This window comes from Mesitornis unicolor, unplaced genomic scaffold (genome assembly GCF_000695765.1).
Source record: "Mesitornis unicolor isolate BGI_N332 unplaced genomic scaffold, ASM69576v1 scaffold24647, whole genome shotgun sequence".
NCBI lineage: Eukaryota > Metazoa > Chordata > Aves > Mesitornithiformes > Mesitornithidae > Mesitornis > Mesitornis unicolor.
The window spans coordinates 24,374-48,746 of NW_010197575.1; positions in this window are offsets into that span (position 1 = coordinate 24,374).

Genomic DNA, 24,373 nt, shown 5'->3' on the forward strand with positions numbered 1-24,373 from the left:
GCAAGGTGTAAATTAGCTTAGTTGAGTAGGAATTAATGATTCTACACAGATTCAGAACAGCTGAGCCAAAAGACAGTTAATTCTGTATCCATGCTTAAGAAAAAAGAACTACATGAGTTGCTATCCTGCTTCTGATCTCCTATTTTTGATGACGGTTTTTGAAGCTGGAGCCACAATCCCCAGCTTATGTAAGCTCTGCTTATTACACAATGTGCTAAACATAAGTAAAAGTAGGCTGAATCATATGGGGATGCAAACCTGGCCAAAACCCCCAGAAATCTCTGAAGTGGGTGTGAGGAAAATCAGCTGCTGTAATTATGATGGTGGTTGTGGGGGATAAGGGAGCAGCCAGATTTGGCTGCGTTTGAAACAGTACTTTTTGATTTACAGACAGAGAGTGTATTTTGACCTGTCTTCAGATTGTTAATTTTTAACTCTTCCTGTTTGCAAGGTTGCCAGTGCCCAGACAGGAAGCATCACTTCAAATTCTGCCTACATCTCCAGGCAGCATCCATCTACAGATAATTTTAAAATTCCTCTTTTAGTCACTGGCAGGCTGTGGCCATTTTGTCTTGGTATCTCTAATCCAGTTCACCACTGCTTTTTTTCCACAGTCTGCCATAAGTCTCTAGTGCTTGAAGCTCCATGGCTTCATGTCTTTTTATCCCCATACCATGTGCTTTGTCCTTTTTCTGACTTATCTCATCAACCATCAAGAAAGGATTTGTGTGAGAGACTTTTACCGTGCCTTTGACACGCCCACCTATCTTTTTTGACAAAGTTGTACACTTAGCTTTAAGAATTGCATACGGTGCTGAAGTTGGGTCATGAAGTCTGGGACATTTCACGAATCTTTGAATGAGAGAAACTACATAATGAAAGCCATTTTCAGCAGAAGCAACATCTATTATGTGGGGACTTGAGACTGCACCATTAAAATCTATGGGAGTTTTGTCATTGATTTAGACAAGAAGAGGAAACCCATAGTTGAAAAGCTACATCCAAACTATAAATATCTATAATTTTTTATTAAAATGTGTAGGACAATGCATGCTTGCAGCAATATCTATGGATAAGAATTCACAAGATAAACGGTGGTCCAAAACTCCTATTCTAAGCTTTCCTTATACTTCAGAATAAGCTCCTCTACAGTCTCTGCAGCAACTGTATACAATTATCTTCTCTCTAACACCATCCCTAAAGCAAATGTAATTAGCGATCTTGGAGTCAACATATGCATATCTTAATTACAGAACCAATATGGGATACTATTTGTTCCAACATTTACCATTAAAAAAAAAAAAGCATGGCCATCTAACTGAAGAGAGAGTTATTTTTATGCTTAGATTAGCATGTACTCAGCTAAACTGGTCACTCTGAATATGACACTAAATTATTACCGGGAAGAGGAGGACCATACAGCACCCATCCTAGCAATGCTGAGAGAAGACAAAAGACCTGATTTTTCACCACACTGCACACAGTCACTTAGAACAAAGCACCTAAATACTGGATCGGAGCTGTTCATGTACTCATAGCAGTTGTAAATTGCTAAGATGCAAAGTAAGGGGGAAACAGACCCTTAACCTGAGTAATTCAATTAACCATTTGGCTTCTTGAGTTTTGAAAGGGTTTTCAACAATTTAGTTAGCCTTAGTGTATTACATGAGAGAAAACAAAGAAAGGGAGTTCCTGGAATGCCAAGTACCTGGGTTGCCAAGATACCAAACTTTTCTAGTGGGTCAAGAAACTAAAAATAGACATCGTAGTGTATTGAAACATTACATACATTCATGGGATTGGATCAATATTTATAAGCAAAGCAAAATATGGAAAATACTGGACGTGTAACTACTTACTGCTTACAGCAGCTGTATACTTTTTCCTTTGAGCTGTCAGCAACGACTTTTCCGGAACTCTTTTTGCAACCTATATTTTATGTACAGGAAAGGACATCTTCATTTCATGGGCTAACGCCTGCAGAAAAACAAACAGGAAGCAGAAATGCTTAGTTTTCAGTCTCATCAGAGATTAATCTCCTCATTCTCTATTTCTCCCTGTGAAATTAGGAAATATTAACACTTAGTTTCCTCAAGAAGTGGTGTTTGTAAGATTTGTAATTCCATAGTGATCATACACTTCACAAAAATTAAACAAACCAATTTTATAAATCTAATGGGTTTTTGCACAATAGTTGTTTTTGATAGGAGAGAACAATAATAACCCTGCCCATTAATTCTTTAAATAAATGAAAATTTTACAATTCATAGTCCAGTTCAAACTCTTTACCCTCTGCTTCTCATAATATTTCATACTTTCCTTAATCTAGATACTTTTGTAGCAGCTTTGCTTTCTTCAGATTTTTAATTCCACAGATTAATATCACACATTTATCTTTAGTGGCAGAAAGATGAATCCTTTTGGATATTTAAATGTGAAGACCAGAGGGCTACACTACAATAATGTTCACCAGACAATATGATACAGGTACTGGTGTATTTCTTGCATCTTGCTTTAATTTAACTGTAGGCTGTGGAGTACACAGGACAAGGAAGGAACTGAATCTATCTTGATTTCTTGGCTCAGGCAAATTATACTGCCAATTTTGCCAGTCTTGAAGCCCAGGTGACCAACTGACCAAGAACAGTTTTTCAATTTATTTCCATCTGAACAGTTGCCTGATACCTTTCCATGAAGAAAAGACAGATACTCAGAAAGATCCCCTCTCCCATTCAGGTGGTCAAGCTCAGGTAAGCTGTGTCAAGCTTTTCTTCTTTCAAAATACCTTCTGATTAATTGTATGGAGTTTGTTAGGTTTTTTTACTGACTGGATTAAGTAAAGTTTTGTCTTATGGAAATTGCATGTGGTCACTTGGATTATTGCTACCCACACTCTACTAGGGCACTTAATGGGTAAAGTGTAAGCATCAATGTTTGAGACATTTCACCTCAAGAGCAGTGGCTGGGCAGAACTGGACATGACAACTATAAAACATAATAAACAAAGTGGATGTGACAAAGATAATCAGCCAAAGCAATATATTAAGTCCCAAGATATATAACATCAATATATGTTGTTACTGGTATTACAGAACAAGAATAAAATGTAAATAATATACTGCAGTTTTTAATATTTGCTAAGTTCTGGATAAAGAACAATATATTGTTTTCTCCATCTACTTTATGCCTCCCATTCCAGTCAGCATACGATTGAAGAAGCAGATAGGATAACGACTTGCAAAGGGTAAGTGGCCAGGACTGTTGAAACCACAACTGGGTGCCAGGGACACAAGCTTGCATAGGAAATCAAATTATAACAGCAAAACTGCTCAGTGTTTTGCACCTCCAAAAACACATGCAAATCGAAGTTAAATGCTGTGACTGACATCTAAGAAGTGAAGGATAAATGTCCAGTAAGCACATCTCACTGCTCAGTGGGCAAGCTGTCCACATGCCTGCATGCTGACTAGGAAAAGCAGAGAAAGACCTGCGAAGGAGAGTGCTCAAGGGAAAGGTGATTTCTCCAGTGACAGGGTACAACTGTGGTAACAGCAAGAACAGTTTGACTGCACTCTAGTTCATTGCCAGTTCTTAATCAAAGCCTCAGGGCATTATTGAAATAGGAGCATTAAATAATACTAATAGTGAAGGACAACTACAATCACAAATAATTTCCTTCCAACTGTGAGGGCAACACATGTACCTCAAGTGCCCAACATGTTACTCTTGACTGACACAGTGGGCTTATCTATATAAATATAGATAATATCTGCAATAGGACTGTGTCTGAGTGCTGTCTAGGTTTTTTTAATTGGATGGCAACAGCAATCCTCTTCTCTTTTTACCACCTCAGTTAGTAAGAGGAATAGCTTAATTGTTTTGGAGGCTGTTTTTCTATGGCTAATGTTTGTCTGAATATCCTGCACATTTCTCTGGAGTGGCATATACACTCACCTGAATAAGGAAGGCCTTCAGCCTAGTACAGGTGTTTTGTATCAGACCCAAATGTAAGGGGACTGATGACAGGGGGCAGTGTGTCTATTCTATATCAGGTAGGCTGCTCCCTTAATAAAATCTCTCTCCCTCAGAGAGAGTGGCCATTTCATAATTCAGGTGAAAAGCAGATCCTGTGGCATGTTTGATCACATCTTCAGGTTCTTCATCATTCATTTACTTTTTAGGACTGAGAACTGAATGAGAAAGTACAGTAATGCCAGATGTCCCGCTTGTGCTATTTTTCTAGGTAGATAGGCTGAGATATTCTTCACTTTATTTGCCAGCCAAAGAAGTTTTTCAGGGTCAGATCAATTCAAAGAGCAGTATGGATCCCTGCTGCACTGAGATTGTGAAAGCCAGCAAAGGGACAGTGCATTGGCATGTTTTTCAGCTTCCCACTGCCATTGCTTCAGCCTTGAGCAGATTTCAGTAATTGCTTGTGAAGGGGTGAGGGTTTGGGCAGCGGAGGGAAGGAGCCACTTCCTGCAGGACTCTCCCCCAGGCTCAGAAAGGTTTTCTTCTCACTGGGATGAGGTGATGCCGTGGCACACCTAACCATCCTGACCTGCTCCCCATGTCCCACCTGTTTACTTCAGCTCTCAGGGCAGACAAGTAGCAGATGTACACACCTCCTTGGGCTGCCCCCAAAACACTGTGATAGCTGCACACAGTAAGCTCTCTCCTGCTAAGAATGCCAAAAAGCTGGAGGTTGACAGGGCTTCTGGCCATGCATAAGTACCCAGTACAGCCAAGGGGGTAATACTGCCTCCTTCCCAGCTCTGCCCTGGCCAAAGATGGCCCCAACACTAGCCCAATTTACCCATCTCACCACCTCAAACATTCTTCTCTAAACCACCAGCCATGGTCTGTTTTTTTAATACAGCCTTACCTAAGGGGGAGGAACAGGAGAGGGCAAAGATGTGGGAGCTCATGGTGATATTTCTTGCTTAATACTATGGTGTTAATTCCTTGTTTGTCCAGCAGCCGAATCATCTGTGCTTCCCCTGGGACATAGCTCCAGCTGCTGTGAAAGGCAGAGCTAATTAACTATGGGCTCCCCTGCTGCTGAATCCAGCCAGCAAGCCATGTATGGGCCATTTTTCCTGCAAAACTTGTCTGTTTATTGAATATCATAGATGGATTTTACCCTGCTTTCCCTTCCTCCCTCCCTCCCTGCCACAGGGAAAGCTCACATAGCCAGGACGCTCTTTGGTAAAAATGCAACAGCACAAGCTGGCTTCTCCCTGTGCCCTACTATAGGTGCCACAAGGGTGGAGGGTAAGGAAGAGAGATCTAGCTCACAACTACAATTTGTGAGGGGTATGTTTGAATCTGTCAGGGCAAGAGCCCCAAAGGAGGTTTGTAAAATCTGGGTTGCCTGGAGAGTGATAAAGCGCATTGTCTCAAATGACTGGTTAGTAGACAGACACAGAGGCCACAGGCAGCCAGCACTAGGAGGACACACCAAGTCCAGTTGCTAAGTGCAGATGACTGACCAAATTGCTCTGCACTGAAAAACAAAACAGAGACTCACAGATCACTACTACATAGCCTCTCTTTACCTTCACAGGTGGAAAAAATCCCTGCATGATGCAATTATTTTTCTTTGGCTTCTGGAGCTGGTGGTATAGCAAGCTTCCTTACCAGATACAGGCTGCACATGGGCAACAGTGACCTGTGCTGGTCAAACAGGGATTGCTCTGTTACTGGGCTATTCAAGAGGGCCCATTTTATTGCTACAGGTAGACCAAAGATTGTTTTGAAATCTGTCTGATCCACTGACAGAATTGCCCAGAAGAGGCCTTTGAAATAGTCAGTCTATTGGTTTTTGAAGGTGGATTTGCCTGCCCAGGAGAGCTGAGGGGCAGCCTCAGACCAGAAAAGGGGTTGCTGTCACTTTGTGACAGTCATTATTTTCAGCTGCCTCACCTTTAATCAGAGCAAATGCCAGGACAAGAATGCAGTCAGCCATGTGAGAGGACTCTGCATTTACCAAAGAGAGTTTATAGTTTATTATGGTAGGCAAGTAATGTAAAGCCAAGTCAGGGAAATCAGCACCAACATAGATAGCAGTGTAGTAAAGCTGGTTGCAATGTTTTGTTATGAAGGGTCTTTTAGTATTAAAAAACACACCACTTTTTCATTTAAAAACTTGAATATTTTTCAGATAACTGTACTCCTTTTTAAAGATTCTTCAGTTTTTCAGTTTAAAGCAATATTGTTGACTGTTTGATTTTCTCCCTTTTTAAAAAAAAGTTATTTACATTTTCTTTTTTTCATTTCTGTACTGAAAAAGAAGAGTGTAGGAAGATGCTGGGGAACACTTATTTGTCAGTTAAAATTGACAAATATCTCTTTTTTTCTTTCTTTGTTTTAAAAGGTGATAAAAATGACAAAGAAATAAATGTGGGAAAAAACAATCAAATTTCAACCAGCTCTATTTCAGAGATACTGATTAAAACAGCATAAGAGCAAGCTAATACACTGTTTCAAAGCTGACAGAAGTCCCTTCGCAATGTCTGGTATCTTGTTTCTTGAACTGTATAGTGACAATCTACCTTCTTTGCTAAAGCTGGATCCAAAAACCCCAATGCTATTCAAAGGAGGAAAGGTGCAGAAGTTTTCAGTGGCAGAAAATGGTAATAGTTCAATTCCTTGTAGTTACATTGGCTTATGTACAAACATATATGTTATACTAAGCTATTTAATTCAATACTAATGAACACTGTAATAAATATACACCCTTCCAGGATCTTCATATCGTGCACAACAACTACTCCAAAGCAGGTGTCAACATGGAGCATAGTTCTTGCTTTTTAAGGACAAGGTCTAACGAAGACCGACTGTCGATGCTCAGCCATTTCAGGGCAATGCAAGCAGAACACATGCCCAAGCACAAGGACAAAGTTAAGCATTTCTAAATCTATGCACTGTAGGCAATTGTTTTTTACACTCACTAGGACAATGTATTATGATACATCCAAAATACTTAACAGAAATAAGCCTCTTTTTAGTATGACAGCACAGAATAACAGTAACATCTGCTCCTCAGGTAGGCTGGAAATGCCACAGTAGTCTATACATGAAGCCACATCTTTTTGAAAGAACCAGTAACATTGAGGAATTCACACAGCATCAGGCCTCAGGATCCAAGCTACCATTGCTCAGCTGATGCACAGCAGCTTGCTGATCCAGGATCACCTGATTGTGCATCTGAACCGTTGCATTCAAAGCCGAATCAAGGTTCAGACTCTTGATTCAAGCGCACTGAAATCACAAAGCCAAGCAACTGAAAGTCCAACCCAACAGTAATGCTCATGACACTCGTTATGTCCCTAGAGGTAACAATTTGTTACAACAGGCAAAAAGAAAAGTGAGGTTCCTATCTCAAAAAGCTGTATTTAATTTCATGGCAAGACAATAGGTGACCACTGAGAATAAATTACAAGAAAAAACTCATGGCTGGAAAAGAGGAATTTGGAACTAATCATTTCTATCCACATCCTTGGTGTTACTTTGTGATTCTTGGACATCTTAGCTTCTTTGATGTACTTCTGTATTTTTCAAAGGAGAACAAAATCTTAAATCGTACAGTTATTTGTTAACGTTTGCAAAGCACTTTTAGCTAGAGGGAAAAATCTTGGCTGAAGCTTCAGAAGCCCAAAGGGACCATAATAAAACCTAGCTGACTGCTCAAGCTTCCCCTACTGTGACACAGTCTCTGGTGGGTGCAGGTAGCTCCCATTACCACCTTTGGCCCCCAGCATTGACAAAATGCCACTGAGGGACCTTCTTGAGCCTTTCTTGAACATCTCAAATGTCAATTGCATTTGAGCAGTTGGTGCAGAGTCCTCTGTAATACCTGATACATAGAACAAGCCATCAGATACCTAGCAAGTGTAGCAGTAGCATGGCAATATCTCAGTCCTTAGACTCAGGCTGAACACAATCAAAGAGGGCTGAAGCCGAAGGCAGTAATTTTTAAGTGCTGGGGTCCTAGAGAGTTTGGTATCACAGGGACAGTAGAGTCCAAGTTCACCTCTACTGGGTCTGCAGTAGGGGTCCTTTATTTTTTATATGGAAGGAGGGTAAATGTTTTATTTACAAGACCTTAAAGTTGCTCTGGCCACAGGAAATTGAGAAGTTTAAACAGAGGCCAACAGGAAAAGCAAAGTGTGACATATTGTGTTGCTTATTCAAAGCCAATGAAGATTGGGAACAACAGTTCTATACAAAGGACTGTTTATAACAACCAACGCATAATTTTAAAATTCCTACATGAGTCATTTTTTGGGTATCTTTTCGTCCTGTCTCTTTGTCACTCTCCACTGGGCTGAAAAACATAAGCATGATCATGTTAAAAATATTTTATTTTCCTTTTTAAGGAAATCTTAGATCCCTGCAAAGCACCACTACAGTTCACCACTAGCACACCAGCTACCAAGCACTGAAGCTGAATGGTCACACTAAGGAATGGGTTTATAAGTTATCTGGTGTTGTGAAAAATAAGGGACTTGCTAGCTCTGAAGAGTAATTTAACTGAATATGCTTGCCCTGACATAAAGGTGCCACCTTTGGGAACATTTTATGGTTTTACACATGGAACTGTTGAGCATCCAAAGACACCAACCCAGCTCTAGCAGAACTGGAGTGAGTTCTGCCTCTCTGAAAACCAGGCTTGGTACTGCATCAGTCTCTGTGCCCACATAATGCTTGGATTCTGCCTGAATACTGATAGCAAACAAAGCAACACCCAGGAGACTTCTATGATTCCTATCTGGTGGTGAGCAGACCTCAAGAGTGTACTTCTGTCAGGCAAGCAATATATAACGGTCCAGGAAAACAAATCTTTCCCCTTTATCCACAGAGAACATCTCTATATCAAGGTGCTATGTTCACCCTCAAAAAACCCCAAAGAGAACTCGCTTAGGCTAACGGCTTTTTTCTCAAAAGTCAGGGTTCTTGCCACACAGTACAATGAAAATGCATGTTTTTCTTCTTAAACACATTTTAGCTTTTGTAAGCTTGTGTGAAAAGAACCCATTATTAAGCCTGAGTTATTTAAGCAATATTGGAAATGCCCCTGCCCTTCTGTTAATTTGCTTGGCTTGGTGCACACATGGCATTTGTTTTATATCATGTGTGGAACTCACTTCTTTAAAAAGTCTGCAGGTTTCAAATTCCTCCGCTTTTGATAGATGTACTGTATGTACTGTTAGGTTTAAAAAAAAGTTACAGGTGGCTGCTATTTTTCCCAATTCAGTCCACAAAAGCCCTTTTATTAAAAGAAGCCCTTAATGAAAAAGAAAAGTAGAGCTACTGTATGTGAGGTTGCAAAGATCTCTGGTGGAAATATTTGGTGTTTACATTTTGCCGAACTATTTATACTGTGGACTCATACTACACTAAAGGCTCTCTTTTCCCTGCATAATAGAAATCCTTGTGACTGAATTCTATATACTTAGTACAGTTTACATTTTTTTATCCAGTCTTGCCACATTTTATTCCACCCTGCTTTCTGCACGACTTTGTGTGCCTTTAACAGAGCTGTATAACAGCAACACCTCCTGGAAGAAAGGAGACACTGGAGAATGATTTTGGCCTCTTGCAGCTTGTTGCACCCACCAGTCAGCGTACATTGCTAGTAAGGCAGAATGTTAATTAGGGTACATCACTAACTGCATGTGCACTTATTGCTTCAGTTAGCAGTAACTGAAAACTCTGCGTTATTTTTTTAATAACTCTTTCAAGGTCTTTTTGTTCAAAGTACTTTTAACAGTTAACATTCAGTATTTAAATTACACCAGATTTATGGGCCTAAGTCGCTAAGTACACCCTTTGTCTGACGATATGAAAAAGCTCAGTGACAGCAGCCACCTCTCCTTCCCACAGAACAGCTCAAGCCGCCAGCGCCAAGACCAGTGTTTCCGAACCCCACTGCCTGCAGCAGAGCTCCTGAAGCTGCAGACTGGCAACCGAAGTGCAGTGGCCTACATTTAACATCAGCTGAGTATCTGAAAGTCTCGCAATCTTAACTAAGCACCACAGCCTTCCTGGTGTCTTTATAAACAAACCTCTAACACTGAAGAGCCTTTGGCACAAGGGCTTTTAAGATTTTGCCAAAGCAGAGAGGGGGATTCCTTTAACTGTCTTTAACTTCAATCTGTGGGAATATTTTCTTTTGCAAAGTACTGCAGAGAGATACCACTGTAGCAGTAGTAGTGGTAATAATACTAATACTACTACTGCTACTACTAATTATAATAATAATAATAAATGATAATACCACCTCTAACTAGATCTTTGAACAGAGGTGCAGCCAATCATTTTCACACCACTGCTGTAAGGTGAGCACTACTAGAGGAATAGGGAGAAAGTACTGAAGTCCTTGGTGAAAGACTATTGAGGGACAAGAGACAAGGAAAGAAGCAAAGGAGCTTCCATGTTTAAACCTCTAGGTTACACATTTCAGGCTTCAAGTCCACTGTACTTTGTTTTAATGGCCCCAATCTGGTGAATGGTCATATTCCAAAACTACAGGCATTATTCAGGAGGACAATTATTAGAGCCTGCAACATTCAGTTGGCTTAGAGGATGCAGGACTGAGACTCCAGATGAGCCTCACAAACCCAGATATGTTTCCTCACACAAGGCAAGTTACAGTCTAGTTCTTCCTGATAGGCAGCTGGATCTAGGGTCAGATCTGACAAATGCTGATGATTTTGTAAAGTTAATAGAAGATTTCAATTTCTGCTTTTCATTTTCAAATGGTTTGAGGATAGTTTTCTGTACCTTTCATGCCTTAGTCAGGATTTTATTTTGTGGGCTAGTCCTTTTCTTTCTGCACACTCTTACTTGTGTTGGCTCCAGCCCACCTTATACAGAAGCCAGTGTACTGCAAATGTACATGCAATGCAGCCATCTTTAACAAGACACTTTAACTTTGCTCACTCCACTGTGTAAAACAGCTCTGAGGAGAAGCCTTCTGAGAAAGGCAAAAAGAAATTTTCCATCACAGAAAAAAACCCCAAACCACCCTGCAAGTTACAATTAAGTGTTTGTGTGAGGGGATAACTAGGAAAACAAGTTTATGAGTGATCTTCATGATACGTTTCACTTTTTGAGGGTTACCAAGCTACTGGTAACCACAACTGCCCAGCAGCACGTGATTCATACCTCCCCCTCCTCCCCAAATAATCAGGGCAAAAACAGCCTCCTCTCCCCACTCCATGCTTCTCCAAGTAACATCATGTCTGTACCTTAAAAAGCAGAGATCTCAGGCATGATCCTGTGTGAGGGCAGACTGCACAGTATTAAGAAATCCTTGAGGGGGCTGCAGGCAGCTGCTTGGCACGGCCAGGTGAGGATAGCTAACCAAGCAGTATGGAGAAGGCCATATGGCACCAGCTGTGCTCTGGCTCCCAGCAGGACAGCCTCTCATCTTATGAATATAATTTCCACAGCATGCATGAGAGTGCATCACTATCACAATAAGCTCTTCTGTCTGTTTCCTCACCTATACCTGTCACCTTTGGGATGCTGGGCCACCACACAAAACACAAAACAAAAACTGCAAGCACTGAGCCCCACATAGTGGAGGTGCTCCCTGCTGCTGTGAGAAAACAAGTGCAAAATTTAGTAGGGAAGCCTCTTTCTTTTCCCTTCTGCTTTGTGTAAGAAATTACTCGTCTGCTCCCTACATGCCAAGAGCCACGGGGTGATGAGCCAGCAGGACTGTGATGGAGCTGTTGAAGTCCTTCTCTCTGGTCCTGCCAGCCCAGCCTCACGCCAAATGACAGAGCTGAAATGCATCCCCTGCACTGAGGAATGGGTTAAACCCAGGACGAGGGGAGTGCGTGACAAACCACCATTCTCAGCCTGAGAATCTCTAGGGGGATTTTAAGGCGTCTGGCCTGGGATCCTCAATTGCTGATAATGACAGGCATTACCTGACCCAGCCAGCAAGAAGATCATGATAGCTGTTCTCAAGAATTTGCAAATCATTCTCCAGTTCCTGGCTCCTTCCCTTTGACTATCTTGGCAGCCTGTTCTGGCAGCCAGACTATCTCACCTAAGACTTCTCCAGCTGGTGAAGCATCTTGGTGCTTCTGCCTCTCTATGCCCACACACTTTCATCAACTTCAGCAGTAACCCTTTTAAGTGTTATCTTGCAGGCCTAATTACTTCAAATACATTTTCTGGCTGACGGCGTTCGACAGGTGGAAATTTAGCGCCATCTATTGCTAACTAATAAAACACTAGTTTGGTAAAAATGTGAGACAGTTTCCTGACAGAAGCCTTGGCTGTAGGATTCCTGCAATCCAGCAGAAGTATCCCCACCACCGCCACAAACTCTTCTACTTTGAACTGATGGTTAAAACCTTGTGGTTTTCCAGAAAATACATCTATAAGTCTGGAGGGTGACCCTAGCAAATTTCTTCAACCTGGAGATATTGTGAGAACCAGCTTTCTTGTATGATTTCTAAAATTTCTTAATTAAAAGTTAATTACTTTCTCCCTGTCATCCCACTGGTATTTTGGTAACAGTCCTCTACACTATATACCTACCACGGACAAACTAGTCTCTTCATTCACACTTTGTAGGCACAAGCCCTTGGCAACACTGACTGCACCCCGTTTCCCACTGTGAGAAAATGAAGGAAGTGAGTAATCTCGAAGGCAAACGGCACCCCCCAAGCTCAGCTGCAGCCAAGGAACACCCCAGACACCTGGGAAGGAGACCAAGTGGTCACCATTGCTGGCTGGTGGGAGAGGATTATGTTTCTGAACAGATATTAATGACGCTGAGGGTTATATTCTTGTCAAAGGTCTTGGGACTTTTTCCTGCATGGGATTAAATAATCTTCAAATGCATACCCCTAATAAAACATGAACTCCAAAAAATCCTATCGAGAGACAAGGGCCAGAGAGTAGAGTGTGTCAATTTCCATGACAGGAGCAAAATATGTGTCTTTTCTCAGTCCCATATATATATATGAATATATTTGATTATATCTAAAGTCATGTGTTGCTTGACATGTTAGCACCAGTTTATAATGCTGTTAATCTCTGCTTCTCACTGTAAGCAGCTACTGATATTGCAATCTTTTCCATGAAAAGGTAAAGACTGTTTGTGGTGATGACAATTAAAGTTGGTAGGATAGATGAGTAGACATTTGAAAACAGCTGTCAAACCAAAGTGCTGCTATATATGGCCCGCAAAGACCAGAAGCATGTTGTCTAACTCTGGGGTGTCTCCAGTAGATATGGCTTTGCTAAGATTCCTGAGAAAAGGAGAGGTAAGTATTGACAAAAAAGATGAGCCACACTACTTCAAATTGTCTGCAGCCATAAAGTAGGGACATCTTAAAACTGTTAGAAAAAAGAATTGATACAGTGTAAACCGCTTTATGGGTTTTACTGCAAGCTCCCAGTACTTCTACTCAGCAAGTCAGTGGTGGTCCTTGGATTGAGCCTCAGCAGGATGAAGAGGCACTGAAACGGAGGAGTGTGTGCCTGACAGGACACCTACACACTCGCTCAGCTCTGGCCCAGGGTAGGTACAGCCAGGGTACAAAGCCACTTGGTCAACTCAATACCTTTCTAGGAGACAAGCAAGAGGGTTCAGGAGCAGTAATGGCACCCTGTGTCTGCCAAGGGCATCCTCCCACCAGGAGAATGTAAATGAACAGACCAGCACAAAGACTGAAAAGTAAATGGCAGGCTGAAGTTCAAACAGTAAAGAACTAAAAATTACTAAGAATCTGGATGCTACTGGCAACAATCTGGGGCATATCAATGGAAAAGTAGAGAACGTGACATAAGAAACTCAACTTGCAAAGTAGTGCTCATGGGACGATGATGATGATGATGATTGTGGTCTATTCTTCAGCCCAAATGCTTCCCTTTGTACATTATTTCAGCATAAGGAGCATTTTATTTCAGTTTTTGTTTGGTTTGGAAGAAACATAGTACCAAAGCTTTTAAATAAGTATAAAATGAATTAATACTGTTGTGTTTCTTGGCAGGACTGATACAGAAGGTTTCATGTTGAAATACACTCTCTACCTCTGTTCTCTATATTTGTTTTTGCCTTTTTTTTTTTTTCTCTGAGGACAGGGTGCTGGACGACAGAGGAAAGGGAAGATGTTATTTTGTCTGGAGGGTTGACCTATTTTTTTTTCCTGCACCAGATTTAAATCTGGGAAGGTAATTAGAACAAGATCTAATTTCCCAATCTATTGTCAGACTCGTCTTATCAGGTAAACAGTGGTTATGGAGAAGACAATACTCAAATCTACACCTGTAATATGATAGTAGTAGTTATGCATGAAGGAGGGATATTCTAGTTTAAAACAAATCACAGTACATTACAAAAGCTCTGCAAAAGCCGGTTCTCACACAAGCTCCCAGGGCTGTCAAGAAAACACCAAAGACCCGAGTCGCCTGGGATCAGTAAGTTTAAAGGCAATCTGTTCTTCCTGAGCTATGAGAGTCCTGTGAGACTACAACTCCGTTCCAAACTTCTGCTAACAGCAATGCCAACTAGGAGCATGGTGAATTGTGATTTCCCCAGCAGAGCTGTGCCAACCAGAGACCCTAAAGGCTCTGTTGTTCTAGAAAAAAAATGTGCTTTTCCTGGTATAGCTTTTCCTGTTGGGGCCGTGGCCAGGTACAGTCTTACCATATAAATGAAAAACGCAGCTTCACAGGTAGAGCTGCAGCTGTATGTCTGCACTGATAAAATGCATCTAAGCATGAACATAAAAGCACAGTATATCACACTTAGGTTGTAAGCAGGGTTGGAGGTTGATTATGTACAGCAGGTCTAAAAATCCCTTGATACCTTGCAGAGGCTTTGCTGTTCTCTGCTGTTCTCTTTCGCAGTGTTCTGTTTACCCAGGGAAAGCTATTGAGAACTGAAAATATGGCTCCCCCCCACCCCCCTTCCCCCCCCAGATCTTTGTGCCTGAAAAACACTTCTTTCGTTCCCTACAATATTCAGGGGAGGGGAGAACTGCACGTATCCCTCGATGGATATCTTTCTTCAGGTAGGAAGAAAGATCCAATTATGCATCTCAACTTACAAGAATAATTTGCCTGAAAAGTTAAAATTGTGATAAACAACCTAGAGTCATTCTGCCAGTTGAAATCAGAGAGGTCACAACCTGATTGCTGCAGACAAGGCAGGTTTTAGGCACAAGCTAAGTGAAGAAAAGTTGGGAACTCTGTGTTTTATCAGGGAATGAATGTTTCTGCAGATCAGGCATTCAAAAATTGCATTAACCTGGAAAAGCCAAAGCAGGGACAAGATACAGACATGAACGTAATAGATACTGACTGCAGGGGCTCCAGGGCAGATGTCAGCTCTTACTTCTGTGTGGAGGTCATGGAAGAATCTTTTCGGTACTTTCTTTTTCTTTTAAACCAGCACTCTAGAGTGTGCTTAAGCACCAAAAATCGTTCACTTATGGGCAGGAAGGAAGAGGCCAAAGATGAGTCTTACTTTCTATGTCTTGGCCACCTTACCTTACCTTGTACACCTAAAGATCATCTGGTTAGCTAAAAAAATGTGGTGCTACAGAAAGAGGCCAGAAAGTAGCTGCAAAGTAACCTCCATGTAGAGGTGGGGTCTCATGCAGGTACAGCAAGCAGAGCCAGCCTGACCACATCTTGCCCTGGGCTGGCCAGGCAAAGGTCCACAGTGCTCAGTTCTTCACCAACACACACAGGCACCAAAGGGCTCTTGCAGCTACAAACTGCACATGCAGCCAGGCAGATTTGGAGCAGAAAGATCTTGGTTAAGACGCTGAACTGCAGCTCAAGTCCATCTTTTCTATCCTAAGCAATAACAAATGTGTTGGGGTTTTTTTCCACAGATGGCTGTGGGGTTTCCTACTTGTGTGGGCTTGGGTCAAGATCACTAAATTAAACACAGAAAATGTTTCAAGTCTCACCTGTGTGGATTCTTTTCCTCTATGCTGGTTAGTAACATAAAAGAACTTTGTATTTGCAAAACAGCTGGTCCTCAATTAAGAAAACTGTATGTAAAAAATATGGCCACTAAACACGCAGGCACAGAAACTTGATTTTCTGGTGTAGTCCTCAAAGTCGTCCTTCTTGCAACTTGCCTCCCTCCTCCAAGGTCCAAGTTGTGTTCAGTCCACGTGCACTAAGGATAAGGGCTTAAAGGTGGCCAGGCACTCTTTAGCAAAAATTAGCACTGTGCCTAGGTTGCTGCACTGTTGCACAGGTTGTTGTTATAATTAATTTGCTTTTGAACACTCAGAATCTCAGAAGATATCACCTGGGATTGAGAGTGGAACATTTAGGCAATGCAAACTCTTCCAAGGTTAGGTGAAAATGAGCTGGGTGTTTATTTGTTTAAACCAGAATCAATACTGTAGACTGACAAGGCCTGGAATTACAGAAAGTTTGGCCATGCATGAGCTTGATTTTCTTGCATTTAAATGTCAGTGTCAGCTGTAGGCAATGTTCCAGCTTGCAAAGTTTCAGTGAAACTGGAAGCAACACTGAGCTTGGCAGAAATGTGATTGTAAGGTTTAATTGAAAGAGTAAGCACGCTATTACAAATTAATGTGGAGAAGGCAGCCATGGTGGAAACTGTCTTCGAGTCCATATGGCCCTCCATTGCTCATTGATCATACAGCCTGTCATGCATTTATCCTCACAGGAATCTCTCCGTTTGCCGAGAACTATTACCCCCATTTTACAGCTGGAAAATAGGAGCTGGGAGAGTTACCTGCCTTGCTCGAAGGCAAAAAAAAAGAATTGATCAAGGGTAACTGCTCACCTTCTCTTGCTTTCCAGATTGCTTCTTATTTTTCCCTAAAGAAAATAACTTCCTATCTGATAAACTTACATGATGCACTGCAGAGGAAACCAAGAGAAGCAGTGTTTTTTAAAAATAAATCACTACAAACCAACATGGTTTTAGCAATTTACTGTAACTGCAGTTTGATTTTCAGTTTTCTGGGAAAGATCTCAAACTTATCCTATGACTGAATGAAACCATAATTGTCAAAATATACTTAGCTGATTACTGATGATCTGTGGGTCAACATTTTCTTTTTTCCCCAAAAAATGATTTTTCATTTTTCTAAATGAAAACCATACATTTTTCTGTTTACTAGCTCTTCACAAACACAAGATTATTTTTCCTATAATATATATTTTATCAGAGAAAAAAAAATGGTTGAAGCAAGCCAAACACTCTACAGCAGATGAATTTTGCCCTGAGCTTCATATACGACTTGATGAGAGTCTCAGTAGATCAAACATTGTTGGCTCTCTCTCATGCTGCTGAAATTGTAGTAACAGATAATAAAGCCTTGTTCATGCTACTTTCTCTTTCCAGGAAAAAATTGCCACAAAGAGGCTGTGAGGTTTCGCAGACATACATATATGTTCAGAAAATAAAATTTGTGTTTACATATGATCTTATCCTGTAAAATTTGGAGAATTTCCCTTCTGTCAGCCTGAACTCTGGACTTATTGACATCTTTCTTAACTTCTGGGTTGATGTTATCTTAATACTGAAAAAGCTTGCCAATATTATATGTATGCAAAAATTAGGAAATAGTACAAATGTTGATATCTCTTTTTCTGTTGGAAACTGAAATGAAATGTGGAATAATGAGTTCTCCTTTGTGCTGCTTGGATGTAGCAGCATGTAGACTAACAAAGGGAATCCTTCCAAGGGACTCTCAGAATCAAGCTCTCATGATTCACCTTAGCAGAGCTAAGAAGTTGCAAGGTAGAAACCCAATAACACTGATCTTTTAAAAACAGAGCATCCATCTGACTTAAAATAAACTGCTGATCGGTTACGGTTCATATGCGTAATACCAGTATCAGTTACAAGGCTTTCATGCACATATTGTTAAATAAGCTTCTGCCTACGCTAACAGCCTGTAGTCTGGTCTCCTTGAAATAAAAAAAAATTAAAATAAAAAATTATGCTTTGCCTCTTTGGAGGCAAAGCATACTGCATGAAGGAGAAAGTGCACCAGCATTTGGGGTCTCACCAGATTCTTTCCATGATAGCAAAAATAGAGGCAATGAATTTAGGTAATATTATTTCTTTAGCTTGTTTATTCATTAAAAAGAAGCTCTCATTTCAGAAATATGATGGGAATAAACAGCAAAAGGAAGGTTCCTCACTCAGGAATACTCAAGCACAGCATGCAAGTGAACTCTACCTTCTCAAAACTGTTTCTTTGCCTCTGTGGAAAAGTTTATACTACACCACCTTTATCCACTCTCCAGCTTAAGGCACACAGAGGCTACAAACTGCTGTCTAAATAAAGTCCTTGTCACAGCCATTGACAAATCTGAAGATTAATGACTCACCTGATAGCAGCTATTAGCACTTCCCAGCCTAAACACTATCTCCAACAGTTGACCAAGATGCCAAAAGAGAGCAGGAGTAAACATAATTTCTCTTAGTGAGGCAATGTATCATAGATAACCAGCTCTTGTCTCACCTTCACAATGCACATGACTTTACAAGCCGGTACAAGAGTGTGAAGGTTCCTGCCACCTGACAGGTAAGTAGGCATTTTGATTACACCAAATGGAGGACAGATGTGCTTCCCCTACCAGTGAGTTACTGACTCTGCCTCTTCAGAGAAACCTGTTTGGCAGTAGGGGTTAGGGAGGATTTCTGACCTTGAGTTTAGCTCAAACTCAACTGTTTTTCCTCAAGAGCCATAAAAATATTCTACCTGCAAAAGGAAGGAATAGCGAAGGGAACATCTGCTATAAGATTGGTATTTGTGGGGGTGCATTTTTGAGACAGGAACATAAGCAGCTGACAAACCACTCAGGTTTTCTGTTTTGCATGATATAAGTAAAAACACACTCTGTGGTGGAGGAAGGGAACGGTGTTAAGTTTATAAGCATTTAGGAGCAACGTGAGTCTTAGCTGATATGATCCAGAGCAATGGGATGGTCAGAACCTAGAACCTTTACCCTAGAGGTAAAAGTACTGAGACAATAGTCTGACCTGTGGCATTTTTCTCCGAATTTTCAAGTACTGAAATTTCCTACAAAGATGGGAGTATTCTTCACTATCTTTGTTCTAATCAGTTTTCAGCCATGCCCTTATGATGAAGATACAAAATCTTCACAAGTTCCTTCCTTTTTCGACCTGGGACCTCACAGTAAAGCATATATTACAGTCTTTGCTCAGGCACAAATGAGCTCAGCTTATATGAGTTCAAGGAAGGAAAAAAATGAACCCAGAATTCAGCAATGACTTAAGCAAAGTCTGGTGCATAAAAGTTTAAGAGCTATAATAAAAGTGGCTAGCCCCTGGGAGATATTTAAATCCTAACATTTCATATGGGAGTGACTTCTTAACTGGCTTCAGCTCCTTAAAAACTCTGCCATGGCTAGAAAAGCAGTCCTGCTCTTTCTATGCATTGGATTTGTGCATATGCTTCCCACTTTCTGTGGTCAAGCAGTGATCTAGTCACTCTGCAACTGCTTCAGTGCCAGCAGTGCCACAAAGGGAAGGTCAGGGGTGGAGCAGCTGGAAATAAGAATGGAGCCATTCTCTTCATCATGCTCAGAGCATAAAAGTCACCTCAAGTTAGGGTCTGAGCTAATAATAATACCAGTTGAATTTGAAGTTTCCACTGAAATCAGTGTTTCCACTGGCTCTGCTTGGTGATGATCTATGCAAACTTCACCTAAAAGGCAGTAAGTCACAGTAGGCATTTTTAGCTTAGGTGTGGTACACCAGATTGGTTTCATTGCTGTCAGCCCTAGCTGTTTTACAGCTGGTAGTGTTTCTGGTAGTGGCAGCCTCCCAGCATGTATTTAATTTGTGTATCTTTAAAGGATGGGTATAAAGTCACCTCCCTTGCACATACAAACCTGCAAAGCACATGACACAGCTTCAGCTGCACAGTCTCCATCTAGACTGGGGCTTTACTGACACCTGCCTTTGGGCAGACTCAGAGGTGTCCTGAATACATCCTGTGGACTGAAGATGATTCGCTTGTTTGCCGAGCATTTACAAAATGACTGCTTCATGGATATGACCACATGTCAAATCAGTATTGACTTGATCAGCCTTTTGTTTGAAAAGTGTATGTTTTATAGGCTATGAATATGTGCCTTAGACACGTAACTGTTATCTTACCCAATAAGAAGACAATTTAAAATATTTTATTATTAAGTCCCTTTGATAATATGTAGAGTGCTGAAAATTAAAATGTGGGTTCATTTTGCACAGTCTGTAGTTAGAACTGATCCATTTTAAACATTTGAGTTTGTGCTTATCCTTTAAATTCAGATATCTCACACATACTGAGTTTGGTTAGGATATTTTTTTAATATGAATTTTCTTTACTTTGCTCTAAAAAAAGTTAGCCTATACTGCCACCGAAGTAAAGGATAAATGCCTATATATCACTTAAAGCATAAATTCACCAAAGTTGAAACTGAAAAGAACTATTCCATGGGCAAGATGGAAAAAAAAAGTTATAAAACAGAGGTTTTTTTGAAATCACATATTGAAATCAATAATTTCTTTGAATGATTCACAATAACTTAATATGAGTTAAGATAAATACTTTTGTCTTACCTAACATGGCATTGGCAATGCTCAGAATTTAATCTCCTAAATTTGTACAGATACAATATAATACCACCTGTAGGTGAAGCAGGACAAACATTTCCTTACCTGGCATTAAAAATCGTTCCTTAGGGAGACAGAGAAGTAGACACCTTGCACATTCTTGTATTTACTTTTACAAGTTCCTCTTTAGAGAAGTTACAGTTAAGAAAGGTTCCCTTAGAATGAAAGTGGAGAGGCCAAAATACAGGAATAAAGTCTGATTCTGACATGTTAGACTCATTCTTGTAGCAGTAATTAACTCTTAGTACTTACCTGTCTACAGCTTCTTTAAAGTGTCCTGTATCCATGCCAGGTTTCTCTGAAGTCACTGAGAACCAAACCAGATGGAAAATTTGCCCTGATGTGTACTTTACCACAGCATGGATCAGTACTACCTTTAATCACAGTATTCCCTGCATCGAAAAGGGGGAATATGTCAAGTATTTTGGTAAATATAGCTACTACACCTGGCAAATGTCAAGATTTCAATGACACTCAGTTTTCAGTGCTTTCCGTCTTCAAAGTCTTCCCACTGGTTGACATACATTAGAGGAATGACTATTCAAAACTGCTCTGTGAAGTAAGTGCTCAAAGTTTAAAGTAGTTTTCTGGCTTTCTTCTCTCCCTTGAGTTCATTGCCCCAAAACCCTTTGAATGGCAGCTGTACTCAATCATTGCTACATAGTCCTGGCATGTAAAATCTGTTTCACACCAACATGGTTAGCAGGTAGGCAGTTTTGCTGCTTGATTTGTCCAGCATTTTACTAAGTGAAACAACTGTCTTACCCTCCAGGCTTGGCAGGGTAGATCCATGTCTGCCACTGTTAAGGCCTCATTCTTCCCTCTGTCATATCCTTAGACTTCAGTGGGAGCCAGGAAGCAGAATAGTGTCTTTGCGTTCTGACTATAGAGTTAGCTTATCTCTCACCACTTGCCTCTTGCTTGGCTGTTCTTAAATGCCACACTTCACAGAAGTCACAGAATCACAGAATCGCTCGGTTGGAAAAGACCTCTGAGATCATCATGTCCAACCGTTCCTGTTTACCCACTAAACCATATCCTTAAGTACCTCATCTACCCGCTCTTTAAATACATCCAGGGATGGTGACTCCACCACCTCCCTGGGCAGACTGTTCCAGCTTCTAACGACCCTCTCAGTAAAGAACTTCCTCCTTATCTCTAACCTGAACCTCCCTTGACACAGCTTGGTGCCGTTTCCCCTTTTTCTACCCTCCATCACCTGGGAGAAGAGACCAGCACCCACCTCTCTACAACCTCCCTTTAGGTAGTTGTAGGTGGTGATGAGGTCTCCCCTCAGCCTTCTCTTCTCCAGGCTAAACAACCCCAGTTCATTCAGTAATTCTATTTTCTTTTAATCCAGCCTTCAAGAATGCATTTCATAACAGCTCCGATCCATGGGATAATTATTCTTAGTTAGCTGTACTCAACAATGATGATTTCATAACATGCCACAAACAGGTACCCATTAAATTCCTTTATTGGAGACAGAAACATTGCATAATTACAGATTTGATGAGGAAAACTGCAAAGAGTATAGACTGTTTCTACTGCCAGCAAAATACAGTTATTACAGGATTTATAGACATACAAATATAAAGTGTTTCTTTCATGCCAGATGGTCTGTATGTAACAATGCCATTAGGAGCGCTTAATTGTGCTTCTATGAAACCTTTAGAGAAGAATGAGGTAGAGTTTCCTTTAGTTTATCCAGTATTTTTTCACGCATCTGTCCTTTACTACTTTTATGTGCTCAGATCCTTGTAAAATACTCAGTTAACTTTAACATTGGAGAAAACAGAGACTCTTCAGAGATGTTTACTTCTCCTTCTTTAAGTTGCTAATTTCCCACTGCTTATATGCTACAATTCCAGTAACTACCACTACACCCTTCTAAATGCCTTGAAAGTCAGGTAGATCAGGACATCTGTCTTTCCAAATTTACTGTTTATACAGAAATTGTTTGCAAATAGCTTCAGATAAAACTCTTACTTATTTCCATCATGGCAAAGAACCTTTTATATTCTGTCATTCTCTACTATAGTGGCCATGCTAGAGTCCAAACCATCTCCCCAGGAGGGAACTAGTTCACTTTGTCAACATCCTCACCTACAGGACAGAGTTACTGATGTATTTATCTTCTACTTGCAGTTCCAGTCAACTACTGGGCCATTAGAAAATGAATATAACTTATGGGAACAGAACAGGCGAGTGACCTGCAGAAAACAGTTTCTCACTGTTAGATTACCTGGAGCATCACCTCTTTGTTTTCATGTAATATTTTACCCTTTCATGACATATAAAAGTATGTTGCAGGTTTCAGTTAAGATACTAGGGCCCAAGTTATGAAAATGTAGGCACAGATGTAAGTATTAAAGCAACTGAGTAAGAGCATTCTTAAACAGCAATAGCAATTTATCATCCCGCTAGACATTTGGTACACCTGGGTAGTGTCTGCTTTGGACCGAATGAGAATAGTAATGATGTTCTTCTGACCTCCTGTTTCGACTGACTTGATGGGTAATTTTAATCTCATTCCTTAGCATGTCACTTCTGGAAACAGAAGACTTTTGGCTTTACTTTTTGCTCTGGCATTTGCTGCAAGTGCTTAATACTTACTAAGACCTTGAGAGTGTGCTAGTAGAATACAGTAGAGAAAAAACCTGTTATTTCACCTGAAGAGGTCACAATCTAGTGGTGACCAAATCATAATGCATACAGGAAGAAGGTGATTACATCAAGAATAAGAATGTTTGCTTTCTTCTCATAATCTACTGAGACATGATAGTTTAAGATAATAGTTCAGTGATATTGGATCAGAATTCTAAAATGAAGAGTAAAACTTTTATGAAAAGGTGCAACATTTAAAAGATTCCATGTTCATATCTTGATCACTTTGATCATAAAATGAAATAAAATCTCTTCCTGCAAGACAGTACTGCCTGAGATAACTTCTAAGCTCCTCCATGTCATACTTAAATGACTGCTCTAAGCCTGTCAGAATCAAATCCTATAAAGAGTTAGTAGTATGAAGAGAACCAGCTCTTAGAAACTTTCCCAACTCTTGCTTAGAAAAAAAAAGCACTATGTTTATTTTATCTACTATTCCCTGCATACCTCTTTGGTAAAAACAAAAAATTATCAGTGTTGGAAAACAATTTGGAATACTGTAGTTAATTACTTCCACAACATTGCCTTCTCTTTATCTACCTCAACTTTATCCAGCAGATATTTTAAAGACTTTAAAATTCTATATAAAGGTCCTAAGTCCTCCTTAAGATCTTCCTATGAACATTAAATTTAAGATTTTTTTTTAAAGCATGACATGCAAATTCAGGATTGTGGAAAATATCAGACAATAAATTGAGTTTTAAGATAAGCAAACAGTATGAACTCATGTTCAGAGAGAGGGAAGAGGATCTAGCTATACTGTTTTTACTAGTGAATTTAAAAACCATTATTTTTAGTAAATTTGAGTGGGGTTAACCCTACTAGTCTGGTCAATGAGATTTATTTCTACCTGAGCTACTAATCTCAAAATTTTGTTCCAAATCTAAGGCTTGGCTATTCTACTTCAGTATTGTTCCAGACTTGCTAAGCCCTAATGGACTTAACTAGTAAGCTCAAGGTAATGGACAAGTTAGTTTTGTTTATGGAGTGGGGGATATATTTGCCAACTGTGCTATAGATGGCAACCAGATTTTGCATAAT